The 14078-nt window shown below is 35.7% G+C and overlaps 2 long non-coding RNA genes and 1 pseudogene across 2 annotated transcripts; all 3 read right to left on the bottom strand.

Moving 5' to 3' along the window:
- Window positions 1-2795: 2795 nt before the first annotated feature.
- On the bottom strand, window positions 2796-4432 carry LOC136232384 (uncharacterized). Its single transcript, XR_010690479.1, has 3 exons — window positions 4347-4432; window positions 4122-4172; window positions 2796-2983 (listed from the first exon to the last, which is right to left on the bottom strand). It is a non-coding gene; the product is annotated as an uncharacterized lncRNA (long non-coding RNA).
- Window positions 4433-4998: 566 nt separating this feature from the next.
- Window positions 4999-6729, bottom strand: LOC136233739 (probable xyloglucan glycosyltransferase 12; annotated as a pseudogene).
- Window positions 6730-10707: 3978 nt separating this feature from the next.
- LOC136233178 (uncharacterized) lies at window positions 10708-13841 on the bottom strand. The gene is made up of 3 exons (XR_010690724.1): window positions 13609-13841; window positions 13200-13236; window positions 10708-11288 (listed from the first exon to the last, which is right to left on the bottom strand). It is a non-coding gene; the product is annotated as an uncharacterized lncRNA (long non-coding RNA).
- Between the last annotated feature and the right edge of the window lie 237 nt (window positions 13842-14078).

Here is a 14078-nt window from a genome sequence, read left to right as displayed (position 1 = left end):
GGATTGATGCTATTAAAAACTCTAATGGTGATTGGGTTTATGAGGACGAAGATATTCGGCACTTGGCCCTGGACTTCTATAAGGACCTTTTTAAAGAGGAACATGTTGATTTGGATAAGGCTCAAACTGTTGCTTCCTTTCCTATGGTAGGAGAGGATAGAATTCTGGAAGCCTTCCACCCTATTTCCCTGAAAGAAATTGATCAAGCCATTTTTAGTATTGGGGCTTCTAAAGCTCCTGGGGTTGATGGTCTGCCTGCTGGTTTTTACCATAAACACTGGGAGGTTGTGAAGGAAGGCATTTACAACTTCATCAAAGGTGTTTTTAATGGCTCTCAAGATATTGGGCTGGTAAACAGAACCCTTCTTGTTTTGATTCCTAAAGTTGAGAAGCCTTCTTCTTTCTTACATATGAGGCCTATTAGTCTTGGTAATGTTCTCTATAAGACTATTACAAAGATTGTGGCAAATAGAATCCGTTGCATTCTTCCTGAGATCATTAGTCAGAATCAGGGAAGCTTTGTGCCTGGTAGACAAATGATGGATAATGTGGTGATTGCCCAAGAAATGGTCCACACTATGAAGATCAAAAAGGGGAAGAGAGGTATTGTGGCTCTTAAGTTGGATCTGGAGAAAGCCTATGATCGCATTAACTAGAGTTTTCTTATGGAGAGTCTGGAGAGAGCAAGGATCCCGCACAATTGGAGAAGGTTAATAAAGGTTTTTATCTCTTCTCCTGTTTTTCAAGTTTTGATCAATGGAGATATGTCGGAGGAATTTTCTCCTGGCCGGGGTATCCGTCAAGGGGACCCAATGAGCCCTTTCTTATTTGTTATTGCAATGGAAAAGTTGTCTCACCTGATCCAAGATGCTGTTGATAATGGGAAATTCCACCCGGTGGCCATCAATAAGTTCTGTCCCTAGGTTACTCATTTGTTCTTTGCAGATGATGTGCTTATCTTTCTGGAAGGTAATGAGGAGCAGTTAAGTATCATTATGGATATTCTTGATTGTTTCTGTTCTGCCTCTGGTCAGAAGCTCAATGTCCAGAAGTCCAGGATGATGTGCTCTAAGAATATGAACCAGAGAACCTGTAAAAGGATGAGTGATCTGTCTGGAATTCCTTTGACTTGCTCTCTTGGGAAGTATCTGGGTATTCCCATCCATAGTGAGAGAGTGTCGAAAGTGTCTTTTAAAGATATTTTGGATAAAGCTAATAAGAAGTGTGCCACTTGGAAAGCTAAGACTCTCTATTACTGGCCGAATTACATTGATTCAATCTGTCAATTGTGCGACTCCCAATCACATTATGCAGGCTTGTCATCTTCCTGAGCCTGTTCTCAAAGACCTTGATAAAATTAATCGTAGGTTCCTATGGGGAGAAGCTGAGGAAGGGAGGAAGATCCACCTCGTTCCTTGGAATGAGGTTTGTCAACCTAAGGATATGGGATGCCTGGGCATTAGGAAAGCCATAGATAATAATAAAGTCTTATTAATGAAACTCATGTGGCGAATGTAGCAGCGTCCTTCAGCTCTTTGGGTTCAACTTTTATGAGGGAAATATCAAAAGGATAAGGTTTTTGGGGGACCTAAGGATAGAGTGGTTAATTGTTTCTTTCTTTGGAAAGACATTAGTGCGCGTTTTGCTGAGTTTTGTTCAGGGATTGGGTGGAATGTGGGAAATGGTAGATGCATCAGTTTCTGGAATGTGGGAAATGTGGGAAAAAGCCTTTATTGGAAGTTTGTGAATCTTTGCCGCCTTTGGAAATTCAGAACTGGAGGATTGCAGATGTGGTGGATTCTGAGGGTGAGTGGATTTGGTCAAAATTTGATTCCTACCTCAGTCTGGAATCGCTCCATAGAATTAGAGGAGTTCAGATTAGTAGTAAAATTGAAGACAATGATAGTTACTGTTGGTCTTTGACGAACAACGGGGCCTATTCTTGTAAATCAGCTTTTCAGGCATTCTATCAGGAGTTGGATACCTCGCCCCCTAGGGGTGTGGAAGACGATTTGGGCCTTAAAAGTGTCGTACCGTATTAGAAGTTTCCTGTGGCTAGGGGTTAAAAATAGGCTGCTTACTAATTCGGATAGGAAAATGAGGAATTTGGTGGAGTCTGGAGCTTGTGACAGATGCAGAGGTAATGAAGAGACTTTATGCCATGCTCTCAGAGACTGTGAGAAAAGTAAAGAGCACTACAAGAAATTTGGTCTATAACGAGAGTTAATCCTGTCGTTAATTATATAAATACCGTCGTTATTAACTTATAACGACCGTATATACCGTCGTCCACCCTCGTTAAAACCTTTGAGGTTAAAGGTACTAGCGACGGTATATGGTGTCCCGTCGTTAAAACTGAACAATGACCGCACCTAGCCAGTCGTTGCTACTCAATAATTAAGACAGTATTGGTCGTCATTATTAACTAATTTCACTGTCGTTATTAAGACATTTTAAGGAGTGAATAAACGATCATTATTTACATAATTTATCGTCGTTATTATGACATTTTAATGAGGGAATAAACGATCGTTATTTCCATAAATCACCATCATTACTATTACATTTTAATGAGTGAATGGACGATTGTTATTTCCATATGGTACCATCATTAGAAATGATATTTACAATTATAATCCGATCGTTATTTCACGAATGTACTGACACTAAAAATTATTTAAATATTCAATACAATAAAAAAAAATCAATAATTGAAACATATATATAATAAATTTAATAAAATATAAACCAATTTGTATTTTTAACAAATTTGAGAACAAAAGTACATAGCTCTAAATCGAAATATTGGTTCGTGTTCTTTTTACAATAACAAAAGAATTCAACTTGTTCGTACATAACATGATATAAAATCGAAGGCATAATAAATCTTCATGACGTCTGTAAAGCTACTTCAACAAAATTATTTCAAAGCTCATCTCATAAGCACAATCCAGCTGAGCAGAACAATTTCCGTTTTCTTTCACTGTTACAGATGCAAACATAAAACAATTAGAACAAGAATTGTATATGTACAAACTAATTATTAATGGTTAAATATTCATATTGTTTTGGATGAGTTTCTTTGTGATGATTATATATAATCATACAAGAAACAAAAAGGCCAAGACTAGATACATGTGACAAGAATTGGCCAAAAATCTGTATATTATTACAAACAGGCCAAAAATCTGTGCATTATTTTGACAAGAAACAAAGAGAGATAAAAGTGTATGAGAAATAAATTTGAGTGCAACACATGAAGTCGCAATACAAAGCACAGTAAATCATACAAAAAATTACATGGCACCGAATTAAGCAATTTGCAGAACACAATACAATTGGTATTGACAGAGTTTCAGTGACTTGGAAAACCATTGAGAGCTTAGTATATTAGACATCTTTCAATCATCAATTTTAATTACATGATATATCAAATGTCCAAAACCTTGTAACTTTAATTACTTAAAGTATCCCAAATGAAATATATCAATCCCTTTTCTATAAATAATATTTTAGCTAAGAATTACAATGAAACATAAGACTGATATGATCTTTGAAGTTGTTCATGTAGTGATTAGTGTTAATTATTTGGTGTAATTTGGTTAATAATTACGAAATACAACTGACAACTAGATTTGTGTAATGTGAAGGCTAGTGGAAGCTCTCCACTGGTTCTGCTAGTGAAGCATGTTACTGAAAAAAGATTCACCGAATCAGATCAGTGTTTTTTGAAGACTAGTACTAGTAGAAGCTCTTAACTAATTGTGCTCGAAGTGGCTGTTTATAGCTAAACGGAATTCATAACTAAAAATAATGTTCTCTCACTGAAAAGAACTAAAGCAAGAAGCTACTTTGAGAGCCAATATTTAATTTTTTTTCCCGAAACAGAGCACATATGACTTAAAATGTATATTGAAATTGTGTTAGAGTTATAATAATAAAAAAAGACGTGGGTTGAGAGATGGTCATGTCCTCCCTTTGGTTCAAGTCTGATGATGCCATTAGGTAAGCTCATCTCATTATAGATTTAAATACTCAATTTTCTGAATCATGAGGCCAATGTGCTATAGATAAATTTAACATGTTTTTTAATAGTAGTAGCAATGTGTCCAAAAGCTTACCTGTAAGGTGTGATGCAGAGTTACATGATAATATGCAGCAAGAGGTCCAACCTTGGCAACAATAAAAATAGACAAAAAAAAAAAAGTTAGGCATATAGGGTCATAAAATTGATGTTCAGAAGTCCTATGTTAGTGAGAGAAAGTTGAGAAACACTTATATAAGCAGACATGTTTGTTTAACTTTTATCGGCTTAACATGTAATGTAAAGTGAAAACCTGAATTACCTGAGTGATACTGAAACTGGCAGTAGGAACTGATCCTTTCTTCATTACAAGTGTGCTTTGGAATCTATGTTTTTTAAGCTCTACTCCCGAAAAGAATATGGTTGAAGTCCTGTACAGAGCTAATAGCTTATAAGTAACATATAAGTAAAAACTGATACCTTATAATATAGGTTAAATCCAAATGCCTCTGTTAGAGTTGTTTATAAGCTAGAACCATCTTATATATCTTTCTATCTATGGGTCTTAACTTTCAGAACCTCTGCCAGCAAGGCAGTTAATATCTCAAACACGTATAGTCCTCTTTATGACACACTTAAATCATGCCCACTTGTAAACTCTACAGTAGTCCATCATATTATAAGTTCTAGGCGGTAGTTTATGTTATGATTCTTGATAATTGTGGACCGATAACTTCTGTAAAATATCTAGAAGTGCAGATTTAGAAAGTTCTGTAGTTTTGCTATCTTTCATGTCAAAAAACCTCAATCCAAGAGGTAAAAGGATGAGGTAAAGCATCCTTCTTAAGAATATTATTAGTCTTGTCTTGTGGAACTCTTTTGAGGGCAAAATAATGTGAAAGAGAAATCAGACCCCAAAAGCTGAAAAAATGCATTATTCTTGATGAACTTGAACAGAGGTTTTGGATAGTTTATCAATGAGGATGGTTGAGTGAAATGAAATTCTTCATGCAAATTGACAATAAATTTTAGATGCATATAAAGATTAGTAAAATAAGGATGGGTTCAGAATGCCACATGTGTTGTCGCTTTCTATATGCTTGTATGATTCAGGCAATTCACACTGGCACTACACATAAAAAGCAACCGCTATTAATCTTATGTAAATAAACATTTACAACAATCAATGAGATATTCACTCTCATGCATTCATTGAATGGATTAAGAAGCATTATACCTCAACATCAGTTAGGAAGATGAATTTCCAGCCATGAAGATGAGCACGGACAGAAATATCCATGTTCTCAACATCAGTCCTCTCCAGCCACCAGCTGGAGTCCTCAAGAGCCTTTATCCTCCAAACAACAGCCTTCCCATTGAATCTAAAGAAGTTGAGGAAAATACTATTAACTTGCAGCTCTACTTTGAAATGAAATGCTAAGTTAATATTCTGCAACCTCGTTAACAAGTTCTCATCTTTGTTTACAAAAGACCATCTTGCTTGAACTAACTCCAATTCTTCATTATCCTATGATTCCAAAATAAAGAAATGCCAAATTGAAATCCAACACTTGAAATTTAATCCACTAAGCGCTCAAATTCAATTTTCTTATTCAGTATGAGAAAATAAAATTTGGATAATGACAACAAGACTAAATTCAAATACCTTAAAGCGGGGACTGTCTTTTTCAGAATTTCAGGCATGGGCTGGAAGTTAGCATAAAAAATAGCAACAAATTCATAGTCTTTGATATAACCTAGCAGACTTGATATTACCAGCTTTATACCCCTCTGTTATCACACGATGCCTATAAAACAATGTGGGCACCCTGTTGCTGCCATATATTCACCCTTTCTTTAATCAACAATTCAGCGGTTAGATCATCAGAATCATCTAGAACTTTACTCAAAATTTTCAATTTAGGCACAGTCCTAATTGGAAATGGCAGTAATTGATTGCTGATAAACCTAAAAAGATATTTAAAATATGAAAGTCTCACATTAAATTCCATTTGACTATAGATAACTAAGAACTTCAACTTTCAATTGAAAATAAATAACTCAAAGTTAGAATGTAATTTACACCTTTCTCGTTGCACATGAGGATCTGGACAATAAGCTAAAGAAAGAAGCCATCTTCATCGGATTCAAGATCGTGTCTTGTTTGGGAATTTGTTTTATCTTCTTAATTCGGATCTAGAAGCAGCCCAAGAAGAGAAGAAGCCTATACAAAATCTGGATAAGGAAATATACAGGAGCAGCGAGACACTCCACGCGAATTAAGACCCACCTGGAATACAAGGAATCGAAAATATCCTTAAATCCAAACGGTGTAGCCAATAGGTACTGCAATTGGAGATGGGGAGCAGCAAAATGCCAACCCTTGAAATACGCCACTATCTCGAACCCTAAAAGTAACACCGATAGCAGAGAAAAAGACGCTTGATAGCAGAGGCAATGGAGGCAAAACAATCGATGGCCTTGTGAGCTTTGAGAAGAAGAACCCTATTAAGCTGCTTGACGGTTTTTATCACGGGACTTATCTCAAGTACCACGACCCAGTCATCAATGGGAAAATATTCCTCGGAAGGACCCTCCAGCTCCACCATTACCACGTCTAGTGAAAATTGGGAGAAGCGAACAGAATTGGGGGGAAAGATAAAGAAATGAATGAAAAAAGATGAATTATCGGGAGAAACCAAAAAAATTGGGGGAAGATGGCGCTCAAACGTGGAATGAAAAAATATGAATGAATATGAGAGGGAAATTATAAGAAAATTGAACAAAAAAATTATTTGATTTATTGATATTAAAAGATATTTTGGAGGGTGGTTTAATAATAACGATCGGATTTTTCTTTATGGTTAATATTGTAATTTTTAATGAGAGTAGTTTTTTATTCTCGTAGAAAAGCATTTATAACGAGGGTATCACAAGTACGGTCGTTAAATTTGGTCGTTATAAAACCAATTTCTTGTAGTGGAGGTTTGGAGGAGAGTTCTCCCTATAAATGTGCTTTCTTCTTTTTTAGCCCACTCTGAGAATGATTGGTTTGTGGATGAGATTAATGAGAAACTTCTGGCTGAGTTGAATCAGGGTGTTCTTTTATTTGTGGTGGTTTGCCATCAGATTTGGAGATGGAGAAATGAGGAGATTTTTGGAGGAGAAACGGTGGTTTTGCCTAATGTCTTAGATTTCTTTTCCAAAAAGATTAGCACCTTGGTTGATAGCTATGTTGAGGACCCATTGGCTAGGGCTATTCAGAGGAAGGAGGTCCATCTTTTAAGCTGGTGTAGGCCGAGCGAAGGTGTCGTTAAGCTTAACACTGATGGATCTTGTCTAATGGACGGGAGAATTGCCGCAGGAGGGGTTTTGAGAGATGATGGTGGCAGTTGGGTCTCTAGTTTCTCTCAGAATTTGGGAATAGGTTCGTCTTTTTCTGCAGAGCTTTGGGGGATTTTTCTGGCCTGAAGCTAGCAAAAAATCTGGGGGTGAAGAAGCTTCTTGTAGAGTCGGATAACCTTGAAGCGGTTAAAATGATATCTAAGAACAATGCTATTTGCCTAAATAGCCAAAATTTAATCAAAGGCATTAGAAGGATTGGCTCCTCCTTTGATTTTCTTAGCTTTGCTCATATTTATAGGGAGCAAAATCGTGGTGCGGACCGTCTTATGGTGGAAGGGCATTCAAGAATGTTAGGTCTCTCTATCTTTTCTTCTCCTCCGGTCTTCATTTCATCTATGATCTTGGAGGATGTGGTGGGGGTCAGTTTTCCTAGACTGATCCCGGGTTAAGCGGCTTTTGGTTGTTTGTTTTTTCTTTTCCTATCCTACCAAAAAAAAAGATAAGTGTAACTAAGAAGGTAACTAATTACTAATTAGTATAGTTGGATAATATGTAATTATATATATAAATAAATTTATTTTTATATTTTTTTAATATTTAATTGATATTCAATCGGTTAACCATTATTTTGAAAATTAAAAACCATATGTTAGGTTAGTCCACTGGTTTTGGTTAACCTTTTTTTCGCCGCGGTTTTTCGGATTTGTTTGTGCACACCATAAATAGACTATCGACTATCCATACATGTTGCCCAATCCGCATCAAAATAAGTTTGCAATTTCATCCCCGATGTTGATGAATAAAATAACCTTTTATCAGGATCACTTTTAACATACTGCAAAACTCTTTTGGCTGCTTCAAAATGAACATCAGTAGGCCTCGATAAATATTGGCTCAGCATGTTGAAACAAAAAGTCATATATGTTCTCGTAGTAGTTAAGTATACCACTCTTCTTATCAAACTTCTACAAATAGTATGATGAATCATAACAGTCATTTTGTCTTTAGATATTCATAAATGCAGCCACATAAAAGGGAAACATCCAAAAACTTTAAAAAATAGTCAAACAATTAAAAGAACTATGTATGTCAAAAGATACACATAAAATTGAATTTAAGACATTTTAATGTAATTAATGCATTTGAGTAAATGCAAAATTGATGTTAACGTAATAGGATGATTGTATTCAATGCGATTTAATTTGATTAAATGCATTAATTTAAATAAGTGCCCCATCAAATTCATATTCAGAATATGAAAAGTTAGAAATTGATCGATGGTTAGGTTGTCGATCGGGTGTATAGGTCGTCGATCGGGGACTAGGTAACCGATCGGAGGCCTCTGCAGGCAGACAACCTATAAATATAACAAAGAAGTGGAGCTAGCCTTCTCATATCGTATCCAATTTTCTGAATGCAACCGGTCTCCCGCAAGGGATCCAATTACTTTTTCTCGTTTAAACCGGGTGGCGACTCTCCTTATCTCACATCGAATTTGCTTCGATAACATCATCATGGTCAACGATTTCATTCCCTCGAGTGTTCCGGGCCAGGCCTGAAATCTACACCCGTTTCACTTGATTCATATTAAAAAGACGGATGGTCTTAACGAGGCTTTTAGTTTATGACTTAGGTCATTTTTAGTAGAAACGAACCTCACTTCTCTTTGACATGATTCATCTTATCCTCAGACGGTTAGAGAATGTGTATAGTGACATCCATTTTATGTTCATTAGAAACGGGCTATAGCCACCCTTATTATCAAAAGCAACTCAACTAAATGTTCATAGGTTGGATCATACGTACTGAAAGCATGCATTTTGGTTATAGTCGGAGTGATCGAACTACTAGGCAAAAGCATAGTTTTATTCCTATAACACGATCATGTATTTTTAGTTTGACTTGGTTTAATAGTTTAGGGTGGTATATATACCATATCAATGAGCATATTAACGGGTCCATTCATTTTTGTTAACCATATTGAGATTGATACATATCATAAAGGGAAAACGAATCACACATATATCATACCAAAATTATTGTAACAGGTAATCCTAAGGGCTTAGAGCGGAGGGACCTCGTAACAAAGCCCAAACTATCCTTATCGAATAGAATGAGATAGCTTGGCACTTGATCACAAAGGGGAACTTGCGCTAGCTTCTTTCGAGTGACGAATAGACCCCGATAGAAGTTTTGCAAAAATTACCCAAAAGGTTCGTATTATGAGTGTACTATGTGATACGAAAAAGAATAACATATTTCGTCCCCATTAGTGCTTATTAAGTGTTTTTTTAATCAATTTCTCAACTTCCCCAGCAGAGTCGCCACTGTATGTTTCAAGCCTCGTCCGAAAGACCCGAAGGCATGAAACCATTGTTCGACCTTGTGTTATTTAAACGAATTCAATGTGGGAATCAAACAACTCGGCAGGACTGCAGTTTGGAGATTATTAGAGTCGCCACCCGGTTTAAACGGGACAAAGTAACCGGGTTTCTTGCGAGAGACCTGTTGAGTTTGGAAAATTGGGTACGATATGGGAAGGTTGGCATTTTCACTAAGAAAACTGGCTAGGCACCCCATTATCGCCAGGTAAACCACCGGCTTCCTACTTAACACTACGAGGCACTAAATAGTCTAATCATGTATTCTTTTAAGTTTAAATTTTATTAATTAAAAGGCATTTTGGCAAATCTGATCCGTCACTAAATCCCCATTAGTAACAGAAACCTATTAAACACTACGCCAAAACCCTCTTCAGATGACGGTTAAAAACCGTCATCCCGCGAGATATAAATCTATCACGAGGCTCGCTGCCGTCTATTGCACCTTCAGATGACGGTCAGGTTCTGTCATGTTTCGTCATCACACATGACATTAGCCTATTTTCTTAATGTCATCTTACCTTTGTTACAATGCAGCTTATTTATTACTGTCGTCACCTTTAATGTCATCACATGGCATTCTAATAATTAAAACCGTCAGGTTAGCTTGTGGGAAATTGTCATATTGAATTTGAGATGACAATTCGTATAATAATTTCTATCGTTATAGCCTGTTTAGATGGCATAGGTCTTAATCAATCTTGTCAAAGGATTTTTTTTCAGATGACAGATACGTTTATTTTAATGTCTTTTTATTGCTGTTTAGATGACATTTTTAAAAATTAAAATGTCACTTTTTGCCTTCTTATTCGTTTGAATTTCTGCTTTTTACCTGAATACTGAAACATACTAAAATATGAACATGAAATTCTGTATATCAATGGTTTTAATTTTATTAGAGACCAATATTCATAATATGTTTATATTTGTACCTATAACGTCAATCCATATCTTGAATAACCAATACATTTCTGAATTAAAACACAAAAAAAATAACCAATATCTTCCATAACGTCAATCCATATCTTAGAGTAGTAATTAGGCCTATAATCCCAAAGGTCTTGGTATATGAAAAAGCCAAAGCAGGTCATTAATATTACACACAACCCTAAACTCAGTAATTACAGACCATTCCCCTTTCACGGCCCTTCACTTACCACAATCATATCACTATAAATATATGCATCATACGCGTTCAGAATCCATACCTTCAACAACCAGAAAACTTACGCTGTAACAATGGATCCCCTTGTTGAAACTCCACAAGAGATAATTGCTGACTTGGAGAAATTATACATGGAGAACCCAGTGTGGCTTCTGGCCATCGATGGTACGTATGTCAATCCATAGTTGTTCTGTAACTCTTCCTGGTTTCTTTTGTGTATTTCTAATGATTCTTCTTGGATGATAACGTACAGGTCCTCTCAATGGTAACTTCTTCAAATGGTCGATCAGAATCAAAGGCCCCCAATACACCCCATATGAAACGGGTGTATTTGAAATCAGAATCAGCTACCCTCCGGATTTCCCAAACAGTCCTGTAAGAGTAATATTAACTCCGATCAGTAAGATATAATCACCTACATGAAACATACACTAATAAATCTCTCCTCTTATTCTCAGTTTCGCTTCTGGAATAGGATATATCATCCTAACGTGACTCCTCAAGCGTTGATTCGTCTTCCCCGTATCCTTAATACACATCACTTATCCATTGCCATGGTATAATGCAGCCATCACTAATGGAAAAATGGACGTTTGCATCGGCCATTTAGGGCCATTTGCATCGGCCATTAGCCGATGCAAAAGCCCTCGATGAAAATGTGTTTGCATCACATTTTTTAAAGGGCCGATGCAAATGCAGTCTCATTTGCATCGGCCCTTTTAAACCGCCGATGCAAATGTCATTTAAAAAAATAAAAAATAAATAATTTGGATTGAATGGAGAATTTTCATATACATATGTATAATTGGGTAGCTTGAAAATATACCAAATAGTTTGCATGGAATTTCGAATCTAATAATACATTAGAAGCCTTAAAATAGCAGCAGTATATAATTTGACGGTCAAAATCATTAAGGAATGAAAGTACTTGAGCAGCATCTACAGCTACTTTCATCCTAACATCTCAGCACAGTGCTCGCGAACCACCTAATCTAACAAATTAATAAATACAGTTAAGCTACAACAGCTACACGTATTATTGTGCAAAAGAATGAGACTATAAAAATATTTATATAATGGAAAAAAATTAAATATATACTTATTTTGTAAAACCAACAAAATAAGCTCAAGTTTATCCATTTCTTTGTAAAATAATGAAGCACTTAAACTAGGCATTAACAGAGTTCTATTCAACATTCTAGCGGTTAAATAAGCTCTTGCAAAAGCTATCTTTTGATTATTGAGTCCCCAAACAATCTGAGGAACCTCTAAGAACTTCGTAATTTCGAAACCGGAATCCAATGTGAAAGAACGGGTATAAATCCAATCAAAATTGTTCTTGTTGATTCCACCATAACTAGAGAATGTAACACACATCAAAATGAAAACCAAAGCAGCAAATTGATATGTTACAGAATTCAAAATCTGCAATAGTTTAGTTAAACATAGGCAAGGAATTGCATTTACTAACATGGTAAGCATAAACAAACAATTTACAGTCTCTTTATTGACTACAGTCAACACAATTTCAAATTAACCAAAAGATAATCAACAGAATTCCAAGAAATTCCCCTATTGGGTTACAACAAAAGCATGATCAATCAGTACAACTAAAAGATGGAAAAAGATAATACTGATCCAAATTGAAATAACAAGAAGCATACAATTCAAACACTAGAAAATCAAATCAATTCCAAAAAGTGAAAAGTAAGAAAGCACCAGTTGAGTAAAAGAACAAGATAAGAAAGAAGTGGTGGAAAATTCTTCCCAGTTGATTCCTAACATCAGAATATCTTCCCAATTGCACAACTCATTACAGAGAGAATTAACCCTCTCGAATTAAAAAAACCTTGTCAAACCAAATAAGCTCAAGTTTATCCATTTCTTTGTAAAATAATGAAGCACTTAAGCTAGGCATTAAAAGAGTTCTATTCATCATTCTAGCGGTTAAACAACCTCTTGCAAAAGCTATCTTTTGATTATTGAGTCCCCAAACTATCTGAGGAACCTCTAAGAACTTCCTAATTTCGAAACCGGAATCCAATGTGAAAGAACGGGTATAAATCAAATTAAAATTGTTCTTGTTGATTCGACAATAACCAGAGAATGTAACACACAGCAAAATGAAAACCAAAGCAGCACATTGATATGTTACAGAATTCAAATTTCTTCCACAGAAAAACCTTGGATGCTTACAATTAGGAGATAAGTCCATTTAAAAATTCAAGAGAATTAAGAATCATAACATCGTAGCCAGCAGATTCAGAATTCAATTAGCACATACCCAAGTTTTTTCTGAGGAATTCCATTGAATAGTTAACCTGCAAAACACAAAATCAGGAAAATCTCCATCAGAATAAAAAAGAAAGAAGGAACAAAACCTCATATGAAAAACAAACATATGCATCTAATAACTCTTCTAAGGCACCGCTGCTTCTAGTTCCTCAACCAAAAACAACAATAATCTAAAACCATAGGATCCAACCAAGAAACCGGTAATTCAACAATAAATAGCAACATATGTTATACTGAAAATCTAGATCTCACTTTCGATAGCTAGCGAATAGAATTCTCAGTTAAAAAAGGTAACGTTGAGAAGCAGATCAAGCGAAGCTCACAGATTACAAAAAAGATATTAGAGCATAAAACCATAAACAAAAGATAAGAGAAAAGAAAGATAGATCGATGAATACCTCAGATTACAGAAAGAGATCGAAACGAAAGAAGAAGGACGGAAACAACCAAGGCAATCCACAGAGACGGCCTGGGCGGTTTCTGTGGAGTATTACTTTGAGCAGAAGTCGAGTGAAGTAGAAGAGGAAAAAAACAAAGTAACCCTATGTGAGATTCCGGCGGTGGAAAGCCCAGCCATGGAAGGTTGGGTTTGGTCTTGTGAGAAGGAGAAGAGGGAGATGGAGGCGGTGCAAATGAGAAAGTCACCCTAAAATAAAATCCAAATTTATACTTAACTTTCTATTATTTATAAATTCACCCCAATTAATTACAAAATACCCTCTTTCTAATTTATTAAATTTTTAAAATTTATACTAACACTAATTGCATCGGTCTCTTATAAAGGTCGATGCAAATAATACAGTTATTTGCATCGCTCCTATTTAAGGGTCCGATGCAAATCATCCAAATAATAGTTCAATTACTATTT

The sequence above is a fragment of the Euphorbia lathyris genome, chromosome 6, assembly GCF_963576675.1.
Source record: "Euphorbia lathyris chromosome 6, ddEupLath1.1, whole genome shotgun sequence".
Lineage (NCBI taxonomy): Eukaryota > Viridiplantae > Streptophyta > Magnoliopsida > Malpighiales > Euphorbiaceae > Euphorbia > Euphorbia lathyris.
This window is presented reverse-complemented; position numbering and strand designations above follow the sequence as displayed.